The sequence below is a fragment of the Schistocerca piceifrons genome, chromosome 1, assembly GCF_021461385.2.
Source record: "Schistocerca piceifrons isolate TAMUIC-IGC-003096 chromosome 1, iqSchPice1.1, whole genome shotgun sequence".
Lineage (NCBI taxonomy): Eukaryota > Metazoa > Arthropoda > Insecta > Orthoptera > Acrididae > Schistocerca > Schistocerca piceifrons.
This window is the reverse complement of record NC_060138.1, coordinates 735,345,623-735,371,077: the sequence shown is the minus strand read 5'-3', so window position 1 is coordinate 735,371,077 and position 25,455 is coordinate 735,345,623. Positions and strand designations below refer to the sequence as shown.

The following is a 25,455-nucleotide window of genomic DNA, read 5'->3' as shown; positions in this document are numbered from 1 at the left end:
TGACGGTTGGCCTCCAAGTACCGACTGTTAGATGCCTGAACCTCTCGGAACTGGTGTCGACTGCCCTTTTTGAATCGCCGTTGCCAACGTCAACACTCCCGCGCTTTCACATTTCTAATTGTTGTGCTTTGTGGCGTTGGTTGTATGCTAGTGGTTTGTTGCATGAACTAAATGTCACTAAGAAAGCCATTTCTGACCATCGGGGTTGGCTCCGACACACCGATTACCCTGCTCTTCATCGTTAACATCAGAAACATTATTAATCAGTTGACAGAATGCTCTGCGAACGTAACCAAATGGTGAGGTAATTAATTCACTTTTTTCGTTAGTCTATTTGCAACAAATAAATGCTGTACTTGAAATGACTACACCCCCCCCCCCAAAAAAAAAAAAAACGCTCTAATTTAACGCGAGTTTTCGCCCCAATGCGCGGGGCCGTGACTTTTGCTAACTTCTCCTACGAGGCAATTTGGCACTGACACACTGGGTAAGAGCACATTTCTGGGCTAGAGTACTGTATTGGATTTGCCCCCCCCCCCCCCACTTTCTCCTACAAACCTTGGCAGGAGTAACAAGTTTATCTGTAGCATAGTCTGAGGTTTACAATAAGTTGAGAAGTGATAATTTTGTTGAAGTAAATGTTGTGGTAACAGACAGAAATGTGTCATACTTTGTTTGTATCATATTTAAATGCACTTTCCCATATTTAACGCATTTTTCATAGTAAAAATGCCACTATGTCATGACCGAAAACATGTATTAGACAATGATCAAGCACTCAATGTGTGTTTTGACGTATATTACGTACATATATCGTACACAAACTGCAACAATGCAAGGGGCGTTCCACTACGTATCTTTTACAATATTTTATTCCATTTTCCGCATTTGCTCCTGCTGGTATGGATGCAAAGACAAATACGTAGTTAAATATTGTAAACCTCTGAGTGGTAGTTACATTACTAAGCTGCACTTAATCTGTGACTAACGTGGTGCGGTCTAGTTGACCGCGCGCTTTCGTCAACAATGTTGTGAGTGGACCGGCATGTGGTGTTATTCCAGAGCTTCAATAATGTGAGTGACTTCCTTTTGAAAATCGCTCGCGGTCATTTTGACCGCACTACGGTTTTGGTGTAATTTTTTCTGCAATTGCTTCCCTTACATATGTTTTCCATTTCACAGCTTTTGAAATATGGCGGAACTTAGTAATTCTACAGGTAAAGGATGTGATGCATGTAGCAGACAACGTGTGAACACCGCAGACCGAAACTTTCAGGAAATTGTGAGCAGATGGTTGGCGGAATCAGACGATAGTGACTGTGATGATAATCCTGAAGAAACTGAACCATTGTGAGTGAGCATGACACTTTGTCAGAACAAAGTGCAACAGAAAATTACTCTGATGAAACTAGTGATCCATGTGATGAGCAACGGATAAGCAATTACTCCTATGGCAAGAATCAGTACAAATGGACGAAAGCACCTCCGATCCGAGATGTTAGAACTCCTCGCTATAACATCATGAAATTTCCATCCACCACGTTGACTACAGGGGATCCAAAAGACGCATTTCCATTGTGGCATCTCTATTTTGATGACGATCTCAATCACATCCTATTATGGATAAATGGCTAAAATAGATCGCGTCAGGCAGAATTACTCTGACAAAAGCAAAGGTGAACTTCAGAACCTGGATTTGGATGAACTTTTGGCTTTTTTAGGGCTTCTGATACATTCTTCTGTCTTTAAATCAAACCGCAAAAATGTAAATTCATGTCTAGGAACCGTTTCCTAATGTTGTTGAACTGCTTATGGTTGGATGACTTTTGAACTAGAAAAGATGATGACTTTTGAACGAGAAAAGAGTGTCTCAAAGTTGACAAAATTGCAGCAGCCTCTTTTATCTTTAGAAAAATTACGGTAAATATTTCAATTTAGGCACATGTGCTACAGTAGATGAGCAACTAATTTTCTCCCACGGTAAATGCTCATTTGTGGTCTACATGCCAAAGAAGCCTGGTAAATATGGTTTAAAAATAATGTCCTTGTGTGATGCAAGGACCAGTTACTTTTGTAATGGGTATATGTACACTGGAAATGGCTCTGGTGGTGATAACTTGCCGGACAATGATAAGAATCTGATGATACCAATGCAGTCTCTATTGCGATTGTGTAAACCAATCTATGGCAGTAATTGCAACATTGCTGCTGACAACTGGTTCAGCCAGTAGAAGAGTTAAGGAAAAGAGGATCGACTTTTGTTGGAACTCTAAAAAAGAATAAGAGAAAGATTCCGCAAGCCTTCCAACCAAATAAGCATAGGCCAGTTGGTTTATCTTTGCACGACTTTACGCAATGCACCTCTCTGTTGTCACATATGCTAAATACAAGCAAAGCGGTTCTTCTTGTCTCTTCCATGCATCATAGCACCGGATGATTTGACTTCTCAGGAACCAGAAATAATATCATACTACAATGCCACTAAAGGAAGTGTCGGTGATCAGGACAAAAAGTGCTCCATGTACTCCTGCAGTCGAAGAACTCGACATTGACTGATGTGTGTATTCTACCGTTTATTGGACATCAGCACAGTAAATGCGTATGTTCTTCAGAAGAGTGGATCAGATGAAGCTCCTGACGAAAGAGGTATCTTCCAGAAAGATCTGGCCCTTAGTCTTGTGCTGAAACATATGCAAAAGTGAGCTCAGAACCCATGACTTCTGCAGGAGTTACGATTAATGACTTGCCGGATTTTAGGCCCCGATGCTCCAACAGAAGAAGCAGTGGAAGCAGAATTAGGTCGTAGGAATAGTAAAATGTGCAGAATCTGTCCAGCCAGCAAGAAAAGGGAGACTTTGCATGTTTGCTACATCTGAAAGAGACGTATATTGCATGCAGTGCTGTTCCCAGCTCTGCAAGCACTGTTGTGAAAAATTGTGATTAGGAGGGCTCTGATTTTTCATGAGGTATTTTTTCAGGTCAACTTTACATGTTTTTGTTCCATTAGTTCTTTAAGAAGAAATACAAAATCTATCGAAGCATTAATTTCATTATTAGCTTATGAAAAACATATAAACGTATTAATTTATGAAATGTACAGTAAACATGTCTGAACGCCAGTATATCAGTAATTATTTAATGTTAATGTTTTGTATTTTCATGATTATTTACATTGTATTAAAGACTCTGCCATATGAAAAACAGAGAATTTCAAAGGGATTCAAACTGTTAACATTACACTGACCTATAATTAAGAGGTCAGATTGATCGCACCATGGTGTTAGTGTCCCATGTTTGCCACTATGTTAGTTAAAGGTTAATATGCTAAACAAACATTTAGACACATTGTCCTTAAAGCGTATTATGTGTTTGCTATAAATCACTCTGCCATTCAACTAATAATTTATAATTAATTGGCTTCAATCAATCACGTAAGACTCTAATCTGTAACTGTGAATATGCTGTGGATTAGTAAGTCACCGTAATTGGGATTATTCGTGTTTGAACATTGTTTCTGCATTTAATTCTCATAACGGAAGCTTCATTCCAGCAATCTGTATTCACTTGACATCCCTAAAAAAGACAGCTGAGAGCAGGTCTGTATAAAAGCTGTGTTCAACAGATTACTGATGTCACTTATGTCAACAGAGCTGCTTACAGGTCTAGTCACCAGCCAATGCTGTTACACTTTCAGCCTTTCTGATGACGTCATGAAGTTCCTTGGGGCCCACGATAGACACACATCTAACTGTAATGCCGAGTTTCTCCATTACACGCTGTGTGCAGTTGCAGTTACAATCTTTCTCAGTTATAGCTGAAATTGAGCATCATTTTTAACAAAAAGGCAATATGCCGTATTGCTATTACACTTGTAGTAACGTAGTTAATCTGATTTCTCCAAAATTTCTAAAATTAATGCAATTATTATAGTTTTTACATGTGGTCAGGAGAAACGTACTGACAATCCTGTTTACAAGCAACAAAATTATACTTCTTCAGTGAATACTTTTTTGTTGCACTGTGAGGCTTTTAGTCCACTGTTTCCTCAGAAGTGGAACACAAAATATCAGTTTGGCAGGCAACATTATTTTTCTGACAATTCCTCAACGAAATTTGTGAAATGTTTTTATTAGAAATGAAATCCATTTGTAACTGTAAGATCCAGTTTTTACGCAAAACAAGAGTTTATTACTTTTGCCACTTAGAGATGCCGGTGTGTACCAAGTAAATCATTGCCAGTTTACTTTAAAAGAATCTCCTGAGGGAACTTAACTCGTTTACTCAACAAGAACAGATTTTATAGGTATAATTAACAGTTTGTATTTGTTTTTAGCTGTGTATGACGCTGTCAGAAGCAGATCTGTACCGCGAAGGACTTTCGTACTGGCGTATAAACTCACTCAAAACCTGCTGGAAGTGTTTTGGGTCAACTAAAGAAAGGGATACAACTCATTGGCTTTGAGCAATGACATCACAGTTTACACATAGATGTTAATGTCTTTACATTCGAGCCATAGATAATCGGTTATCTTCTGATGTCATTGATCAAAGCCGACGAGTTGTATCCTATTCTTCAGTAATCCCAAGAGACTCTTATGCTCCTTTGAACTAAACTATAAAGTGGGCGGCACGCATATTTTAGATAATACGAATGTTTGTGGGTAAGAATACAAAGATCACAGTACGTTGAGAAAGGAAGATAGTGCTGTCTGATAGCGACCTAGATTATATGTGAAACAACATGATTGTGAATAGGAGGAATACAGCCTCAGTGAAAGATAACGAAAATAGAGAAAAAGAGAGGGAACATATATTGCATGACTATGTACATGGACACAACAAAAGAAACTTCCTGGCAGATTAAAACTGTGTGCCCGACCGAGGCTCGAACTCGGGACCTTTGCCTTTCGCGGGCAAGTGCTCTACCATCTGAGCTACCGAAGCACGACTCACGCCCGGTACTCACAGTTTTACTTCTGCCAGTACCTCGTCTCCTACCTTCCAAACTTTACAGAAGCTCTCCTGCGAACCTTGCAGAACTAGCACTCCTGAAAGAAAGGATATTGCGGAGACATGGCTTAGCCACAGCCTCGGGGATGTTTCCCGAGTTCGAGTCTCGGTCGGGCACACAGTTTTAATCTGCCAGGAAGTTTCATATCAGCGCACACTCCGCTGCAGAGTGAAAATCTCATTCTGACAACAAAAGAAGTTATAAATTAACTGAATGGTGGCTGCAGATGCATCTAATGAAATTAATAATAATTCTACACTGTCGTAGAAGATAACTGGACAAGCATCCGGATATGTTTGTCAGGGTTTTGACGCACAGTCATTAATAAAAATAATTACCTTTGATAAATACCGAAACAGATCTCATGCTGACTCTGTAAATAAAACATAAAGCTAAAATGACATAATGCTCTTTGTATCTAGCAACAAATTCTGTGACGTATTTTCCTGACAAAGTATTTTTTTTTTTTTTTTTAAGCAGACTACTGTGTCTTTTTTTTTTTCCTCTTCAAAAACACCCAAGACGCCACATTAGGATATTACAAAAACTACACTTAGTATTAGAAACCTTGGTATGCTAACATTAATGAAACTATTGTAAGCAGCTTTAAAATGACTGTAGAGGGGTGCACTGCACGCCCTTGTCTATAGTATGCAGAGCAACCTTGTCCACACTGTGACATCACAGTCTTTGTCTGTTACTTTTCTTCTTCTGAGGAAGGCAGGTTATATCTATCATAACCAAGATAAACCTGTAACTAGTATGGTCCATAAGTTGTTCCATAACTGCTAACGTTATTACATTTGTTAATTCAAAATGTTCCCAGTTAATGTTCAATTAAAATCAGAACCATTTTTTTTTACAACTACATTATATCTAAAGGTATCTAAATCGGATTGAAAATAATAAATGTAAATTTTTATTTTATAAAAAAGTATATTTAACAAAACACGAAACTGTAAAAATCAAAATTACAAGATATTAAACATTGAAATTAAGACATGAGTACATGAAAAATCAGAAAAAAATAGAGATTGATTTCTATTATTTACTATTTAAGGAACATTAAAAAATTGGACAAAAGATGATCAAAAAAATATTATACAAATCACAAACATTATTTCAGGCAGTCTTCACAGACACTCTTTGCACAATCTGCGCGTATTGGTGTACTACAATGAGCTCAGTAAACCTTTGTTTTTTTATCCCTGCTCCTTGGGTGCTTCCCACACCTTATTCTTTCACCAGGTACAGCTTAAAGCTTTGGGATTTGGTAATTTATCAACCTAGCAATAGATTGCCTAAGATCACGTGGAATGTGGAAATTGATGAGCCTCCTCTGAAGTTGTGATTTAACCAGCTGCCTTGCAAATTTTTAATAAAGCCAGACCTTGGTAATTGTCTATTTTCTGGCAATGATGAATAAATCACTTATGAATGTACAGTAGAAATATTCAACATTGTGCAAAAAACTGTAAGTGGCCACTTTCTGTTTACAGTACACCATACACTTCTTGTCAAGAGCATCGATTCCTCCTTTCGTGGCACTATAATAGTAAATTATTTCAGACTTTCCAGTTTCATCATTGACAGTAGCACTGTGATGCATCGAGGAAATTAAAACCACTGCCTTTCTTGGTTTGGGGACACAGGATACTAAAGTCATATTTTCCCCAAAGCCAAAAACTGATGTTTCTGATTTCCTTCCTTTTGAGGGAAGAAATTCCTTTGGGATTTTTTTTATTTTTCCTCAAAGTCCCAACATAAGTAAGGCCCCTAATCCTCGACTCCCTCGCAACTTCAATGGATGAGGACTAACTATCAGCCATGATATTGCGGCTGGTTCCTTCGATTGATTTTGTCGACCTCCTTAGCCTGCATTGGTTTTGACAATTTTTTTCTATTCTTCTTCCTTTACCTGTGTAAATGTATTCATCCAAAAAATGAGTTTTTGCACTCACTAATAGAACAACTTTCTTTAAAAAATTTTAGAAATAGATTAAATATATGAGAAATTGCTGCAGTTGGGTCTGTTTTTGTACACTCTTGTCTAGTAACTGAGTCATCAAAATGGAGGGCAGCTAAAATTATAGCAAATCCTTTCTCTGACATAGTTCATCTGAAAATTTCTTTGCCAGTCCCATCAGTTGCAAACATCAAGTTCAAATCCTTGTCATTTGATCTGAAAATAGCTGTGAAAAAGAGAAGGCCAAGGAATGCTTTCATCTTCACAATATCTGCTACCATATATCTGTTATCTCTGAAGTTATTTCTTATGGCCTCCATTTTTTTCTTTTATTTGAGCATAATAATACTTTATCTAAAATATCATTTGTAAAAATACTAGACTACGCAGCTAGCTCAGAGCAACTTTTTTCAAGTAGTTTAGCAGGGCCTATAACTCCAGGTAAATGGACAATTATACTGTGGTAACAGGTTCACACATTTATGGCAGGTGGTGTGGAACACCACTTGAACCTATTTTTTCCAAAATAATTCTGAGCTGTCATGCCCTGAGATGCAGCGTTTTCCTGCAAACCACATCCTTGTTCTAAATTTTCCAAAGAAATACCTGATCCGGCTTCACAATCACAATCACTCATTGCACCTTCCACCATTCCAGAAAATTGGGATCATTAACATTCATCAACTGTTGCTGTGAGTATGACATTTTTGACTGAAACAATATCAATTATTTTTTAATAAAAAGGTTTCACTAAATGTATGGTGGGGTCACACGGATCCCATGCTCCACTAGTAACTGAATAAAACTCAAATCTCTTACCGCAGATCAACCACTTCTGTCAACAGCTCAGAAGCTACTACCTGAAAGGTACTGTGAATCACAGCTCCAAATAGCGGCCCCTAAGGGAAATACAGAATAAAAAAACTGGCTGGGGCTCCCAGGACCCCACCATACTGGTTACAGGGAAAGATTTCAATAAACTTTAGACATGCAACTGGTTGGCAGTATGACTTCTACTAAATCCATAATTCTCAGATTGTCCTTACAACCTTCACAGAAATGAGCAGACAACTGTGATTCTGTCTACAATCCACTACATTATTCCCACACACCTCTCTCAAAGGGGCGTAAATTTCCATTGGGTTCGATCCACGTAGGGATTCGATTTTGATGTAGAAATGCTGGTCACTACATATAATCCAATCTGACTCAGATTCAGCTTCCATTTTAAAACTGAGCTACTCACAACAGAGTCACTTGACCCAGTGAACACATGTGCGTCCATCATGAATACAGTCTTGCCCATAATAGAAATTAATTTTAAATTGATCATGCCACCGAAATGGTCGTACATGCACTGTGTGCAGGACTTTAAAACTGACCCTCAGAAGCATCATTTATGGCATCAATTGCACTAAGAATATTCCTTTACCAAATGTTTCAGCAAAGTGATTACATTTCCATCTTGTACTGGCAAACATCTTAACTGATTCCATGACAATCATAAAATAACATAATGAGTACACTTTCATCCAATACTGGTAATAACACATCATCACTCTACGGGAATCATCTACAAAGTTGGGTTTAAACCAATAAGCTACTACGAATTGGAAGCACCTCCTCCTATCAATTGCATAACATTGCGACATGATGTGCTGCATTCTGTGGAGGCCCAAAGAGTTTTCTATAATTTCAGCAATTCTACTTGTCCAACTTTCCTTTGTGTCAGATCTGTTCCGGCATGTCAGTATGGTTTTAAAAACAGTACCAACTACTTTTGCTTGGTTTCAGTCTCTGGATGGATTTAACCTCGTATACAATTAGTTAATCGTACGTGTTGTTTCTCCACTTCTCTTCCTTACATCATCATATTAAGGAATGGACTTGTTTTATGTAATTTAGAACCGAATAACACTTTTAATTGTATGTGAGCATGCTACGGACCAGTGCACGCACATCAGATGGCTCTCACCTATAGGTTTGTCAACAAATTTGACTCTTGTAATGTGCCATTCAAAATGCATCCAGAACCTGCTCCACTTGGGGCTATATGGTCTTGGGTCCAGCAATTTTAAGATCAGTTTTTGCTGTTTTTCTTCGGACAATACTCCTCCCTAAATTGCTTTTCAAAATGTTTTCAATTCTGGGATTGCTTTACATTAAATACCACCCATTCTCCAGCTTCAGCATTCAAATATCCTGTTACAAATTTGATTCTCTTTCTATGATTCCACATTGTTGGGAAAGCATCTCTGCATGCCCGTAAGAAGTGTAAGGGATGTATTTCTCCTTCAGGTTTCAAACATGGAAGCTTATTTGGCAGCTGACTACTTCTTCCTATACAGTTCTCCTCCAACCATTGTTCAAATTCCTTATCATAGTTCTGAATGACAGCCAGTTACTCTTTTTTAATTCCCTCTACAGTTTCAGCTTCTTCAAATGTGACCTTTAAATTAACATGCTGAATTATATCTTTAAAAGTAGTTCCTTCAGTAAATTTAACATTTGTGGGACTAGCAATCTCTGCCATCCATCTAGTAATTTCTGATTTCTCAGTTTGTTCTGTTCAGTCTACAAGATTTACAGGTACTATTTCTATTTCCCTAGCTGGATTGTGTTGGAATGCTTCTTTCGGTTCAATAATTAAATGTCTTTAGAGCTCACCCGTTTCTCAAGAGTTACAAATTCCTGCCAGTTTTCCCTTATTTCAATTGCAAACATCCAAGGAATGCTCCTCCTGTACTTTTCTTTTACTAGTTACTACAGATGGTACTTCCTGCACAACTTCTATGACTTCAGTATGCAGTACTTCTAAACTATCGTTAAATTCCTCTTTAAAATATGTTTTTAATAAATTCTTCTTCAAACATCAAGTTTTAAATTAATTTAATTGATAGTTAATTATATTAATACACCTAGTTTAACTGGGGCTTCCTAGCTCTTGCATATGCAGAATGATCTTCCCTTCATTTGTCTTGTTCATTCATTATTGTTGTTGTTGTTGTTGTTGTTGTGGTCTTCAGTCCTGAGACTGGTTTGATGCAGCTCTCCATGCTACTCTATCCTGTGCAAGCTGCTTCATCTCCCAGTACTTACTGCAGGCTACATCCTTCTGAATCTGCTTAGTGTATTCGCCCTTCGGTCTCCCTCTACAATTTTTACCCTCCACGCTGCACTCCAATACTAAATTGGTGATCCCTTGATGCCTCAGAACATGTCCTACCAACCGATCCCTTCTTCTAGTCAAGTTGTGACCAATCCCTTCTTTTAGTCAAGTTGTGCCACAAACTCCTCTTCTCTCCAATTCTATTCAATACCTCCTCATTAGTTATGTGATCTACCCATCTAATCTTCAGCATTCTTCTGTAGCACCACATTTCGACAGCTTCTATTCTCTTCTTGTCCAAACTATTTATAGTCCATGTTTCACTTCCATACATGGCTACACTCCATACAAATACTTTCAGAAACGACTTCCTGACACTTAAGAAACGCTTTCCTTGCCATTGCCTCTCAACATTTTATATCATCTCTACTTCGACCATCATCAGTTATTTTGCTCCCCAAATAACAAAACTCCTTTACTACTTTAAGTGTCTCATTTCCTAATCTAATTCCCTCAGCATCACCCGAGTTAACTCTACTACATTCCATTATCCTCGTTTTGCTTTTGTTGATGTTCATCTTATACCCTCCTTTCAAGACACTGCCCATTCCATTCAACTGCTCTTCCAAGTCCTTTGCTGTCTCTGACAGAATTACAATGTCATCGTTCATATTAACATTTAATTCAGCAAATCTGTCTGTATCCACAGTGGTTAAAAATATCAAAATTTCTTAGCAATATTTGTCCCTGAAGCTTCATAGGCACCTGATAAGTTATCTACTTTTTTTTTATTTTGACCATGTATTTCTTCATTTAAGTTGTTCATTACAAGAGTTAGCTCTTAATATTGATTTCATATGTATATGCCTTATTACCTACCCTGGTTAATTAACTCCTTTTGTAAACTCTTACTATCATTTCTCTTATTTCATCTATGTTGTTATGGCTCTGTTTGTTACTTCGTACATTAATTTCTAGTACAGAAAAGTTATTCTTTTTCTTTTTTTGTTCCTTTCAGTGACAAAGTTTCAAAAAAGCAATCACTGGTGACTGACCTTATAAGAAGGATCCTTTATTGTGTGATTATATGATAGCGGAACAAACACTGGTAGCAGTTACTTCTGTAAAATATCTGGGAGTATGCGTGCGGAACGATTTGAAGTGGAATGATCATATAAAATTAATTGTTGGTAAGGCTGGTACCAGGTTGAGATTCATTGGGAGAGTGCTTAGAAAATGTAGTCCATCAACAAAGGAGGTGGCTTACAAAACACTCGTTCGACCTATACTTGAGTATTGCTCATCAGTGTGGGATCCGTACCAGATCGGTTTGACGGAGGAGATAGAGAAGATCCAAAGAAGAGCGGCGCGTTTCGTCACAGGGTTATTTGGTAACCGTGATAGCGTTACGGAGATGTTTAATAAACTCAAGTGGCAGACTCTGCAAGAGAGGTGCTCTGCATCGCGGTGTAGCTTGCTCGCCAGGTTTCGAGAGGGTGCATTTCTGGATGAGGTATCGTATATATTGCTTCCCCCTACTTATATCTCCTGAGGAGATCACGAATGTAAAATTAGAGAGATTAGAGCGCGCACGGAGGCTTTCAGACAGTCGTTCTTCCCGCGAACCATACGCGACTGGAACAGGAAAGGGAGGTAATGACAGTGGCACGTAAAGTGCCCTCCGCCACACACCGTTGGGTGGCTTGCGGAGTATAAATGTAGATGTAGATGTAGAACTCCCTTTATATACCTGTTTTATTTCTCACCCCCCTCTCTCTCTCTCTTTTAAATTTTCAAGTTCTGTTCAAAAAGCCAGTATTCTACATTATTAGGAGTACACAGATCACAAGAAAGAAAAGATGTTTCACTCTATGCTATAATTTGATATTTATTTTATTTTTTCAACATGAAAGAATTCCACAATTTCTCCATCAATGTATCTTTATACAAGCAAAATAGCTAGGCCTTCAATAGATGAACTTTAATACTTCATAAACATAGCTGACAGCAGCTGTTTGCGAAATATTTCAACCTTGCCTCAAGTCAGTAATTAAGTTTTTTAATTTCCTAAGTACTTTCAATAAATTCAATGTTCTTGAAACTAGGCCTCATACTGGTCAATTTGTCACAAGTGAAAATCACTAATTAGGTTTTTCTTAATTATCCTGGTTACTTTTAAACTGAATCTGATTGAGTGCTTGATTTTTTTTTTGTTAGTCACTGTATATCTTGCATTCTTTTCCATTATGCTTGTGTCTGACTCAACACCTCCTCTATATGGTGAGTTGAAAACTAATTTCACTAATTCTTTTTACATTGTAAAATTGGTGGGCAATGTTTCAGATAATCAGCATTTAACTGGCTGGAAAACAGTTTTAATTTCTCACCTACAGTGAGCCTTCAGAATAATCATCTGATTGCTGCAGGGATGGGGGAGATTGGGGGAGAACACACCAACACAATGCTTCATTGCGCCACTTTGCTTCATTCTTCTTTTTATATTAGTTACCTCAACCACATATTTTCACAGATGCTTATATTGATAGAATGTTGATAGAGTGGCTGCCCCATTCAGAGGGGCTGCTGCACCTCACGATGATTAGCAGCGATCTCATCACTTGAGCAACTTGATAACTTGAGACTGTGGTATTCCCAAATGTGCGGCAGCAACTACGCTGGTATGTTAGGCTAGCAATGCCACTACAGCTTTGTCATGGTGCTGACACTTTGGAATGGCAGCACTACCGGTTTGGTACAGCAGCCCTCTCAAATGATGTGCAACTAGTGCCGGGTATGTTCAAGCAGGTGAATTATTACACCTGGCCATTAAAATTGCTACACCAAGAAGAAATGCAGATGATAAACGGGTATTCATTGGACAAATATATTATACTAGAACTGACATGTGTTTACATTTTCATGCAATTTGGGTGCATAGGTCCTGAGAAATCAGTACCCAGAACAACCACCTCTGGTCGTAATAATGGCCTTGATACACCTGGGCATTGAGTCAAACAGAGCTTGGATGGCGGGTACAGGTGCAGCTGCCCATGCAGCTTCAACATGATACCACAGTTCATCAAGAGTAGTGACTGGCATATTGTGACAAGCCAGTTGCTCAGCCACCATTGACCATACGTTGCCACCATTGACCAGACGTTTTCAGTTGGTGAGAGACCTGGAGAACATGCTGGCCAGGGCAGCAGTCGAACATTTTCTGTATCCAGAAAGGCCTGTACAGGACCTGCAACATTCGGTCGTGCATTATCCTGTTGAAATGTAGGGTTTCACAGGGATCCAATGAAGGGTAGAGCAACGGGTCGTAACACATCTGAAATGTAACATCCACTGTTCAAAGTCAATGCGAACAAGAGGCGACCAAGACGTGTAATCAACGGCACCCCATACCAGCAAGCCAGGTGATATGCCAGTATGGCGATGATGAGTACACGCTTACAATGTGCGTTCACCGCGATGTCGCCAAACATGGATACGGCCATCATGATGCTCGACTGCTAGTGATACGAGGCCGTTGGGATCCAGCACGACATTCCATATTACCCTCCTGAACCCACTGATTCCATATTCTGCTAACAGTCATTGGATCTTGACCAACGCGAGCAGCAATGTTGCGATACGATAAACCGCAATGTTGCAATACGATAAACCGCAATCGCGATAGGCTGCAATCCGACCTTTATCAAAGTCTGAAACGTGATGGTATGCATTTCTCCTCCTTACACGAGGCATCACAACAATGTTTCACCATGCAATGCCGGTCAACTGCTGTTTGTGTATGAGAAATTAGTTGGAAACTTTCCGCATGTCAGTACGTTGTAGGTGTTGCCACCGGTGCCAACCTTGTGTGACTGCTCTGAAAAGCTAATCATTTGCATATCACAGCATCTTCTTCCTGTCGGTTAAATTTTGCGTCTGTCGTGCGTCATCTTCGTGGTGTAGCAATTGTAATGGCCAGCAGTGTATTTGGAGAAGCCGTGTTAAGACGTAAGTACTTCATTGTAACTGCAATTAGCACAGCTACTCTGTGAATTTTCTTTCAACGCATATAAATTCTACTGTATCCAGAATGAGTATTTTACCTTCCCTGAGTTATCTGAGTGAGTATAATCCACTCTAACATACCAACTGCTAGTTCTGGTTAACATACCTGTGATTTCAAACTGATCAAGGATTTTTTAGCTTTATCAGTTTCTTCATTTAATGAAGTAGAGCTAAATTTAAAATAAAACATGAAGAGCCTGGAATTCTGTCTCAGCTAATGAAGTGTCTGAGGCACATAAATGCCCTACCTGACTTGTGTTCCACCATACACAAAATATTTCAGTGGAAGAATCATCATCTGACCAATGTCAAAAGCACCACGCCCAATAAAATACTGCTGTATTTTAATCAACCTTCAAGTTGAGGGCACCTTTATTTATCCAAAATACATAATTTTTCATTTCTCCTCCCTGTCCCCCCTGCCTTTTAAACACAAATTAAATGCACTGCAGAGCATGGAAGTGTAAGTGTACACAACACAGGTTGAACAGATATTTGAACAAAGACAGGATAATTCAGTTACCATGTAAAAGTCAGAATATGAAAATCTAGTAACACTACCTTACAAAACAGGTTATTATGAATAATCGGAGCGTGGCTGTTAAAATTTGATATACAATTATTTGGTTCAACTTCCAGTAAAAAAAAGAAAGATAAAATAAAGGAAATATGATGAAAAACAAGTAGGTGGAAAGGATCAGAAATGTCATTCAAAATTCTCATACGAGTTGGATACCTAACATAAACACTGTGAGGTAGTAATGATTGTAACTGTCGATACATCATAACCAGTCCAGACTCTTGATTTCAGATAATCTGTTATTAGATTCCAATCACATTTGAGTGATGCTTAGTAAAACTTGGTTAAAACTTTGTTATGGAAAACTTTTGTTACACAGAAATAACAATACCTGGTCTTCACAACATATAATACCATATCCAAAAAGTTTCATGGATCTGCATGGAGCAAAATAATAAAAACACATAATTTAAAAAAATGTGTATTGGACAAGGGGAAATACATTATACAAAACAATAATATATAACAGAAAAAGAATATCATCATGGCTGCACATTACCTTGCAGTGTGCAAAAGGAACATCATTTTCAAAGTCGCCGTGTCATATTTACAATTTACATATGTTATTATACACAGTTTTATTATATTACATGAGTAACACGGAATGCAATTGTAAATGGAAGACACAACCCCCCCCCCCCCCCCCCCCCACACACACACACCCGCCCCACCGACTTCTCTTCTGTAGATTAAAGCTTCCACTTGAGCACAGGAAGAAAAATAACAATAATGCATAAGAAAGACTGTTTCACTTCATTCATAAGCATCAGTATACAACACTCAGCTGCTTCAAACAATAAATTATAAACACATGGACATTGATAATAAATATAACATTAATATGGAGTAAAATTTACATCTCCATAATTATTGGAGTAATTTTATAATGATTGCTTGAGTCATTTAAGTTGATAAATTACTTCAATGCACTTTGTTCATTTTACACACACACACACACACACACACACACACACACACAAAATTCTTCAACTGCCGAAATATACCATACAATTTCCAAAGAATAACAGTGTTCTGCCGTTATAATAGCGGCCATCTCTGTGAGTGACTGAACTACGTTCCTCCGATGGACACAGAATTACAGAAATAATTGGAAACCTGGAACAGCCAAAGTTTATTTCAATTCACAGTGCCATTTCTTAGTGTAAGTACATAAAAAACACAAATAAAAAGCATATCAAAACTGCAATGGCAATGTAAACAGCACTTAAATGCATATACTGCTGAAATTATCCAAGCAAGACTAATTAAACAAATAAAAAACTTATAAACAATCTAACATCCACCAACAACTTATTTATTGTTATGTATAATTATTAAATGATTCCATTTTGAAGGAGCACGAGTTGAAAATAGTTTCACAAAGTGCACTGCATATCAGTAACTCAAATTCAAAGGTGAGGCAGTCTTTTCTTTATGGTTGCATACGCACTCTTTCTGTGCTAAAATAAGGTAAAGTTGTGAAGGGAGGACATCATTTTTATTGCAGATAATGAAATTTGTGAATATCATCATTAAGCTGAGCCGGCCATTAAAGGTAAAGGTCATAACAGAGTAAATATATTGTGGGGTCTTGACTGTTAGTGTGCTTCACTGCTTAAATAGTTGTCTTGAAGATATTGCTGGATAAATGATATACATTATTCTTATGTCAGTGAATACAGTTCCTAACTGTAGAACTGTATCAGTTTATTATTTTAAATGACATTTAAGAAAACAGAGAAACCCTTAGTGAGCCATCTTTCTATTGCTTTCAACACAAAAATTAAGCATGTTCTGGGGTTAAGCGTTTCATATGACCTAAAATTTGATTACCAGTTCTAGTTCGGTGCTCTACACAGAAAATGATATTTGTTGTTGCTCCACTATTGCATTTCAATTGCATGTGTCGCGCGCGCGCGCACGCACACGCACACACAAAAAAACTGTTGGTATCCTCCCGTAATCTATCACACATTTGCAAGTGCCATGCCATGAGAAATTCATACTATTTAACACCAACTGTAAACTACATTTGTGCCTTTTCTTTATTCAGCTGTCTCCCCCCCCCCCCCCCCCCCCCCCCCGTTTTATCCAGTACTTGTGTAATAAAAGATATATTTTTTGAGAATTTTTGGAAGGTATGAAGTGCTATACAAAGCGTATCTTGCAACAAATTGTGAGTTACAGTTGCGTATTCTGCAAACTGTGACTGCAATATCTTTACAGGAAATTGTGTCCCCTAATTGCAGTGTAAATACTTATGTGATTAGTGCAATATTTCCATTATTACTATCCACTGACATGTTTCTTCAAGTCATTGCTTTAAATGTCATGATCATAAGACAACTTTAGCTCTTGCCAAGTCAATTTCTGTGGTGTAATTTTGTGTTTTGCTCATATTATAACACAGTTGTTGTTCTTAGAAGTTTATTCACCCAGATTGCATAAAAAGACGCAATGATTACTAGTTTCAGCAAAATTAAACTGCCATCTTCAGATAATTTGCATAGAAAATTTCATTTTTTATTTATGTATTTATTAATTTTTTTTCCACGGCCAATCCATTCCATCGACTGTTCACATTAATTGGACACATTCAACAAAAAAAAGGTAGTAGTTCTGTACAAATGAGCTGAGATGGCTATTTAGTTTTGCTGAAACTAGTAATCGTGTATTTTTATGCAATCTGGGTGGATTAAATTCTATAAGAACAACAACAACGTGTTTAGATTTTGAGATTGCCTTCAATGTAGTCGATAATTAACTTTCACACCATGTTAGATTAAGTTTACCTTCCGACAGCAATGTGTGTCACTACATCCGCAATACATTACAACCATTTTAGATACTGTCTCACGAATTTGTTAGTGAATGTAACCACAAAAAAAGGTTGAGATATAAAGTAATCTTCAAGAAGTTGTGTATTATATTCCAAGTTTTTCTCTTGTCATATCACCAAAAAAAATTCCTTTGGTGCTATAAATTCAAACAGTAAATGAAACTCTCAGTCTTGTAGTGTAACAGACATTGAAATTAAAATAGAATCAGTTAGGTTAATGTAAAGTTATTTGAACAGTCAGAATACAGCACCACAGTGTTTCTTCTTGGAAATGGGATGATTTAGTTGCTGTTCATAAGCAACTGGAACGTGCTCTGTTGCCAAGTGAATGGAAGGTGCTGTGAATAGTTGTGTTGGGTTAACTACGGAAATTCATGTACCAGAGGCATCAAAGGTGCCTCAGGTATTAATCTGTCCTGTGGATACTGTCTCCTATCTGAAAACTACACGTCCTGTCTCTACTCAACAACTAGAATGCGAGTGACAAGTTATCAGTACATCTATGGGTCCTGTTTAGGTAGGAATCAGATAGAACTCAAGTTCTACATAAAAAATCTCTTATTGGCAATCTAAGCTGCTGTTTCCCACTGAAACTGAGTCAGTGCAACACACTTCACTTGTATGGAAGTCTACTGTGCCTGTGTTAGAGGAAAGCAAACTAAAAAATTTAGGAGTCTATGAATTGTTGGCAGGCCGAACATGTGACAAATAATGGTGCACCTAAGATGAAAGGCAGCAAAGGATGGGAAGGATCACCTTGTACATGCAGTGCAATTGCTTCCATTAAACATGATAAAGAGGCTGTTCCAGAAGTCGATGGCGGAACAAGGAGTAACCAGGTGCAAGTTATGTAGCATTCTGGAATACACTTCCTTTGCTTGGGGTCCAAGGTGCATGCTACAAGCATTCCAACAACGGGCTGAGGAGGAGAATACTAGACTTGCTCATGGAATTCACAATCTACAGAATTTTCCTCAGAACATATTGGGTCCCTTCTGGTTTCTAGCCAAGTAGACGACAGAACAAGAGACTGTGAAGGTTTTGTGAAAAGCTAGGCTGTGGGTTCTTGGACTTGTGCAATAAAGGATGAGAGCTGTAGGGTTCTGCTAAATGGATCGCAGGTGTACTACACATCAGTGGTAGCTACCCAGGTGACTGACTGCGGAGTGCACACAAAAGGTTTTTTTTAGCTTAGGTGACTCTGCATCCAATCCAGATTAAGGACAACTGTAGGAGACCCCGAAGTATTACAGTAAGACTGAAGGAAATGCTTCCCACAGATAAGAATATTAAAATCACTGTAATCGACTGCCAGTGCATTCACAACAACTTCCCAGGTTGAAGCTGTCCTAAATAGCATATAATAAAGGGTACAGAAAATTGGCTAAAACAAAGAATTCACAGAATGGAGACTTTTGGAGAAATCTAACTGTATATCGAAAGGATAACTGTATATCGAAAGGATGGGGTAATGGAAAATGGAAATGGTATGTTTGACACAGTAAACAAGATACTTAGATCCATTTAAATAGAAACTGAAACAGCTTGTGGTACTGTTTGGCCATAATCAGTATGAAGTATGGATATCAACTTATAATTAGGCTTTCTATTGACCACCATACTCGCCCCCAGATTTAAATGAAAATTTAAAGGCACCCTCAACACACTAACACATACATTGATGAGCCAAAATATTGTCACCACTTGGTTAACAACATGATGGTCTACCTTTGGAACAACTCTGCATGGCATGGATTCAAAAGGTCCTTGGTAATTTTGGCATCAGACATCCATGCACAGGTCACAATCTGTAAATTATAGATCGCAGTTTGTGTACACAGAGCTGGTTCACAATAATGACTGTGGTGTGTTACACTAGGTTCAAATCAGGTGAATCTGGTGGCAAAGACATCAACATGAGTTCGCTATCACCCTTCTCAAATCACTGTTGTAGGATTCTGGATTTATGAGATGGGCACTGATCTTGCTCGAAGATGCCATTGCTGTCAGTGAAGACATATGGTATGTTGAGATGAATGTTGTCTGCAACAGTGTTCATGTAGTCCACAGCTGCCAAGGTGTCTTCAGTTACTACCACAATTACCAGAGAAAGTAATCCATAACAAGGTGCGGCCCTCACCAGTCTGTGTCCCTGGCACGGTGCACATTTCAAGCAGCCACTTGTCTGGGTGACAGTGCATCCGGACGTGACTATTGATCTGGTGTAACAAGAAACATAATACATCCAACCAAGTGATATGTTTCCATTGATCCACAATCCAATCTTTATGATCCTGTTCCCACTGCAATCGTAAATGTTAATGCTGCTGGGTCTGCATAGGGATATGTGGAGTACGCCAACTGTGGAGGCCCATGTTCAACATTGCGTGCTGAACTGTGTAGTCTCAAATGCTTGTGGCTGCACCATCTTTGTATTCTTGTTATAAGACCTGCCAAAGATTACCAACTATCCAACTTTACATAGTGGTAAACCCCTGACCTCTAATTTCTGTAGCTGTGGATGTCCAACATTATAACCAATCTGCCCTTTGTTAAAGCCATTTTTGTCACTACATTTCCCTATTTGCAGTCCTTATTGTCACTAGAGTGACTGTTCATTCATATATGCTCTCACTATACTCTCTCCTTACTGCATCATTCACCCGCAACACTACCAAGCAGCATTCAGTCTTGTAATGGGCAATGGTCATAACTTTTTGGCTGGCTCACAAGTGTTACGTTACTCAATCATACTGTCATTATTGGGAGAGACTGTAATTATCACAGTTTTTGAAGTATCTTGTGAAATAACACAAATCCCCCCCCCTCCCCCCCCCAAAAAAAAACTGCTTAGGACAAACAGTTCAGAAGCCTTCTGAAGACTGAAATATATTAGATCTAACATAAAAAAATAGACATGGTCTTTGAGGATGTCCATGTTGAAACTGATATCAGTGACAATGATTAACAAAGTACACACATCAAAAACAGTTTTGCATCACCTTGGTTCCGAGAGTTCCAGAACCTGAACAGAAAACTGGAATAGAGATCTACATAAACATCATTTCCGCCCTTTTTACCGCTCATGAAAACTGCACATTGCATGTTGCACCACCATACAGTGAGACCTTCAGAGGTGGTGGTCCAGATTGCTGTACCCACCGGTACCTCCAATAGCCAGTGCACGTCCTCTTGCATTGATATATGCCTGTATTCATCGTGGCATACTATCCACAAGTTCATCAAGGCACTGCTGGTCCAGATTGTCCTACTCCCCAACAGTGATTCGGCATAGATCCCTCTGACTGGTTGGTGGGTCACGTCATCCATAAACAGCCCTTTTCAGTCTATCCCAGGCATATACGACAGGGTTCACGTCTGGAGAACATGCTGGCACTCTAGTCAAGCGATGTTGTTATCTAGAAGGAAGTCATTCACAAAATGGGCACGATGGGGATGCAAACTGTCATCCACGAAGATGAACGCCTCGCCAATATACTGCTGATATGGTTGCACTATCAGTTGAGAATGGCACTCAGGTATCGTACAGCCGTTATGGCACCTTCCATGACCACCAGTGGCGTACGTCGGCCCCACATAATGCCACCCCAAAATATCAGGGAATCTCCACCTTGCTGCACTCGCTGGACTGTGTGTCTTAAGGTGTTCAGACTGACCAGGTTGCCTCCAAACACGTCTTCGACGATTCTCTGGTTGAAGGCATATGCGACATGCATCAGTGAAGAGAATGTGATGCCAATCCTGAGTGGTCCATTCGGCATGATGTTGGGCCCACCTGTACCGTGCTGCATGGTGTTGTGGTTGCAAAGATGGACCTCACCATGGATGTCAGGAGTGAAGTTGCGCATCATGTAGCCTATTGCGCACTGTTTGAGTCGTAACACGATGTCCTGTTGTAGAAAAAGCATTATTCAATATGGTGGCATTGCTGTCAGGGTTCCTCCAAGCCATAATCCATAGGTAGTGGCCATCCACTGCAGTAGTAGCCCTTGGGTGGCCTGAGCAAGACAGGTCATCGACAGTTCCTATCTCTCAGTATCTCCTCCATGTCCGAACAACGTCGCTTTGGTTCACCCCGAGACACTTGGACGCTTTGCTTGTTGAGGGCCCTTCCTGGCACAAAGTAACAATGTGGACATGATCAAATTGCGGTAACAGACAACACAAGCCGTGTACCTCCTACCTGGTGGAATGACTGGAACTGATCGGCTGTTGGACCCCCTCTATTCAAATAGGTGCTGCTCATGCATGGTTGTTTACATCTTTGAGCGAGTTTAGTGACCTCTCTGTACAGTTAAAGGGACCGTGTCTGTGATACAATATCCACAGTCAACGTCTATCTTCAGGCGTTCTGGGAACCAGGGTTATGCAAAACTTTTTTTGAAGTGTGTACAAAGCACAACTAAAACAAGTAGACAGATTTGTTTATCCAGTCAAAGAGGTTCATTGTACCATTGGTTACAAATCTGACAATAAAATGGTCCTCCACAATAATTTAAAGTCCTATGGTACAAATCAGATGATTTTAAATCCTTACATGGATCAACCAAATGGGTGTGCAAATAAAACTGCCATAGAGCTTTCAAAGACAAGGCTCTTGTCAAAGAATTTGCTTAAGTCTATGGGCTAAGCACAGTTGATGGGAAGATACTCATATGGAAAATTTTTCTTATCAACAGGCTGCATATTTTTGAGACAAAATTATACAAGTGTTCCACAAGACTGTTGCACAAAGTGGGATACAATGGAACAACAATTGCCCTCAGCAGGCTATTTCAAATAATTTATAGTTTTTGCCTCTGGATGAAAGCTCGTTGAGGTCATTCAGACTGGATACATCATTTGACCCCTGAATTACTGGAAAAAAACCTTACAATATTTCCACACTGGGGAAGTAGCCCAGTGCTACGTAAGGACACTTCTATGGATGATGGTTTAGCTAGTGATTGGTTAAAAAAATAAATAAATAAATAAATAAACATGATCAAACAACTTCTTCTGTATCAGTTGTTAATTACTGTTCCTGGTGAAAACATGGAAGTAAATCCACTGGTCTCCAATTTTCCATAAATATGGCTGTGGGACTAGTACCTTCCTTTTACACTCTACTGCTTCCATTTTCTCAGGAAATAGTTGCATTTCACATGATGGTTCATTTGTCTGTACCCTGGCTGGGCAAATGATAACGTTCTCTCTGATACAGTAGTTTAGATCTGCTACGGACAAAAGTACATGTGCATCTTTCTGTTATGAATGCATCTTTTTGTTCTGAGACCAATAACCATTCATGAGTCTTGTTTTGTGCCCCTTTGTTGATGCTATCCACTTAATTTTATATGGATGGATTGTGAAACATTGATACCGCTTGTGTGTTCAAACAACAGGAAATAGCATCGTGATGTATAAACTAGCTCAGTCAGTATTAACTGTAACAGTAGATATGTTATAAAACAAAGGTGTATATATATGTTCCTATTACAGGTACAACATGCTGTAACCCAGTGGGAAAGTCAATCTGCTAAAGTGAAGTAACATTACGGCCATGATAATCCTTCTGTACATTATCATTGGTAAACCACCTAAGAGAAAAAAAGAATTATCATCAATCCCCTTCCTCCCTTGGATCAGTGTATACCTACAAAATCAAAGACAAGTAAATGAAAAATAATGTTAACCTAATAACCCTTATATATATATTCCAACCTACCCCACCATTCATCAAAACATGTAGACTGACCTTATTTTTCGTCTGGATCTAAGTTCTCTTCCTTTCCTAGCAACTTCTCCTTTTCTGGTAATGGTGAAGAAAGCTGCAGTAATCTGCCAATCACTCCTTTAAATAGCTTCACTCTGCTGACATGGGCTACAGATGTCTCAGTTGCTAGTTGTACTTTCGCATTTACTGGTGCAGCTATTTCTATGATTTGGTACAGGCCTTGCTATTTTGTTAAAAGCTTTTTAGTTTGGCCCTGTGGGGTATAAGGATTTGCTTTCAATGCCCACTGCCCTATCCTATATTACAGCAGTTTACTTGCATGTTGCTCAACACATTCCCGATTTTCCAAAGCCTTAGTGAGGGTAAAACCATGTTTTGCCTAAAAATTAAATAATCTGCTTTTCAATTCGCTTGCAGATGGAACGGGCTGGTAAGTAACTTCTTGATTTGCAGTAAATGGCAACTAGCAATGGACACAGGGTGCAGGCTAAGCTGTCTATTTGTAGCATCATATCCAGGGGTGATCGCGGTCCTCTGGTTTGGAGCAGAGTGCAAGGTCTAAACCAAAGGCTCAGATGACACTGCGACAGTATCGGATGCGAATTTCTCGACCTTCGCTATCGGGTGCAGAATTGTAGGGTTCCCTTTAATAGGTCAGGCATGCACTACACGCAGGAAATGGCTACTAGGGTAGTGGAGTATGTGTGGTGTGCACATGGGGCTTTTTTAGGTTAGAGAGCTCCTCCCTTGGGAGCAAAGACGATTTGCCTATTAAATCAGCCACAGTGACCTCAGAGAACCTTGGTCCTCACAGATCAGAGATAGAAAAGATTAACATGATTTTAGTAAACTGCAGGAGCATCCAAGGAAAGGTCCCAGAATTAGTATCACTTACGGAAGGTTATAATGCACAGATAGTATTGAGAACAGAAAGTTGGTTGAAACCAGAAGTCAATGACAACGAAATCCTAAGTTCAGATTGGAATGTTTCTTTTGAGGATAGGTTAGTCGCCAATGGTGGGAGCATGTTTATTGCAGTAAAAAAAATTCAATAAAATCTAGCAAGCTTATCACAGATTCCGAATGTGACTTAATCTGGGTGAAATTGAGTACCAAAGAATGGTCAAAAATGGTGATTGGATGCTTTTATAGATCACCTGGGTCAGGATCTGTAGTTGTAAGAGTGCTTCAGACAGAACTTGCAGAATATCATCATTAGTAATTTTCCTGACCATGCCGCTGCAAAGCGGGTTGACTTCAACTTGCCAGGTACAGATTGGGAGTATTATGCCACCAAAACTGGTGCCAGAGACAGGGAATTGTTCTGGATGTCCTGTCTGAAAAAAAAGTTACCTTGAGCAGATAAGTCAGAGAAGTAACTTGAGAGGGGTAATGTCTTAGACCTCCTGGCAACAAGCAGACCTGAACTTATCAAACCAGTTAACGTAGAGGAAGGGATCAGTGATCATAAGGCTGAGACAGCACCTATGATGATGGGTCCTACAAGGAATGTTAAGATAAGAAGATATATTTGCTCAGCAAGAGTGATAGGATACGAATTTCAGAGTATCTCAGCAGTCAGCATCAAGTATGTCCCAAGTAAGGTTTTAAGGGATGGGAAAGATCCACGATGGTTTAATAGTTGTAGAAAAGCACTACGTAAGCAAAGAGCACTTCATCCCACATTTAAGAGAAGTAAAAGCCTAGCTGACAAACAAAAGCTGAAAGAAGCGAAAATGAGTGTAAGGAGAGCATTGAGAGAAACGTTCAATGATTTTCAAAGTAAGATGTTGTCAAACGACCTAAGCAAAAAACCCAAAGCGATTTTGATCATATGTAAAATCAGTAAGTGGGTCACAATCACCTATTCATTCTCTCAGCGACCACACCAGCACCAAAATGGAAGATAATAGAGAGAAGGCAGAAATACTGAATTCGGTCTTCCAAAGTTGTTTCTTGGCGGAAGATTGTAACACTGTTCCTGCTTTCAGTAGTCATACAAACACTGAAATGGCAGATATTGAGATAATCAATCGCGGAATTGAAAAGCGGCTACAATCGCTTAGTAGTGGAAAGGCTTGAAGGACCAGATGAGATAGCTATAAGATTCTATAAAGATTATGCGAAAGAACTTGCTCCCCTTCTAGCAGT

General features: G+C 39.0%; 1 protein-coding gene across 1 annotated transcript in view; it reads right to left on the bottom strand.

Moving 5' to 3' along the window:
• Positions 1-15,383: 15,383 nt before the first annotated feature.
• The window catches only part of LOC124711366, a 104,204-nt gene continuing 94,132 nt past the window's right edge, over positions 15,384-25,455 (bottom strand). Inside the window, exon 10 of the mRNA XM_047241412.1 lies at positions 15,384-15,844. The gene's annotated coding sequence lies outside the window, so the exon portion shown is untranslated. The remainder of the gene's footprint in view (positions 15,845-25,455) is intronic.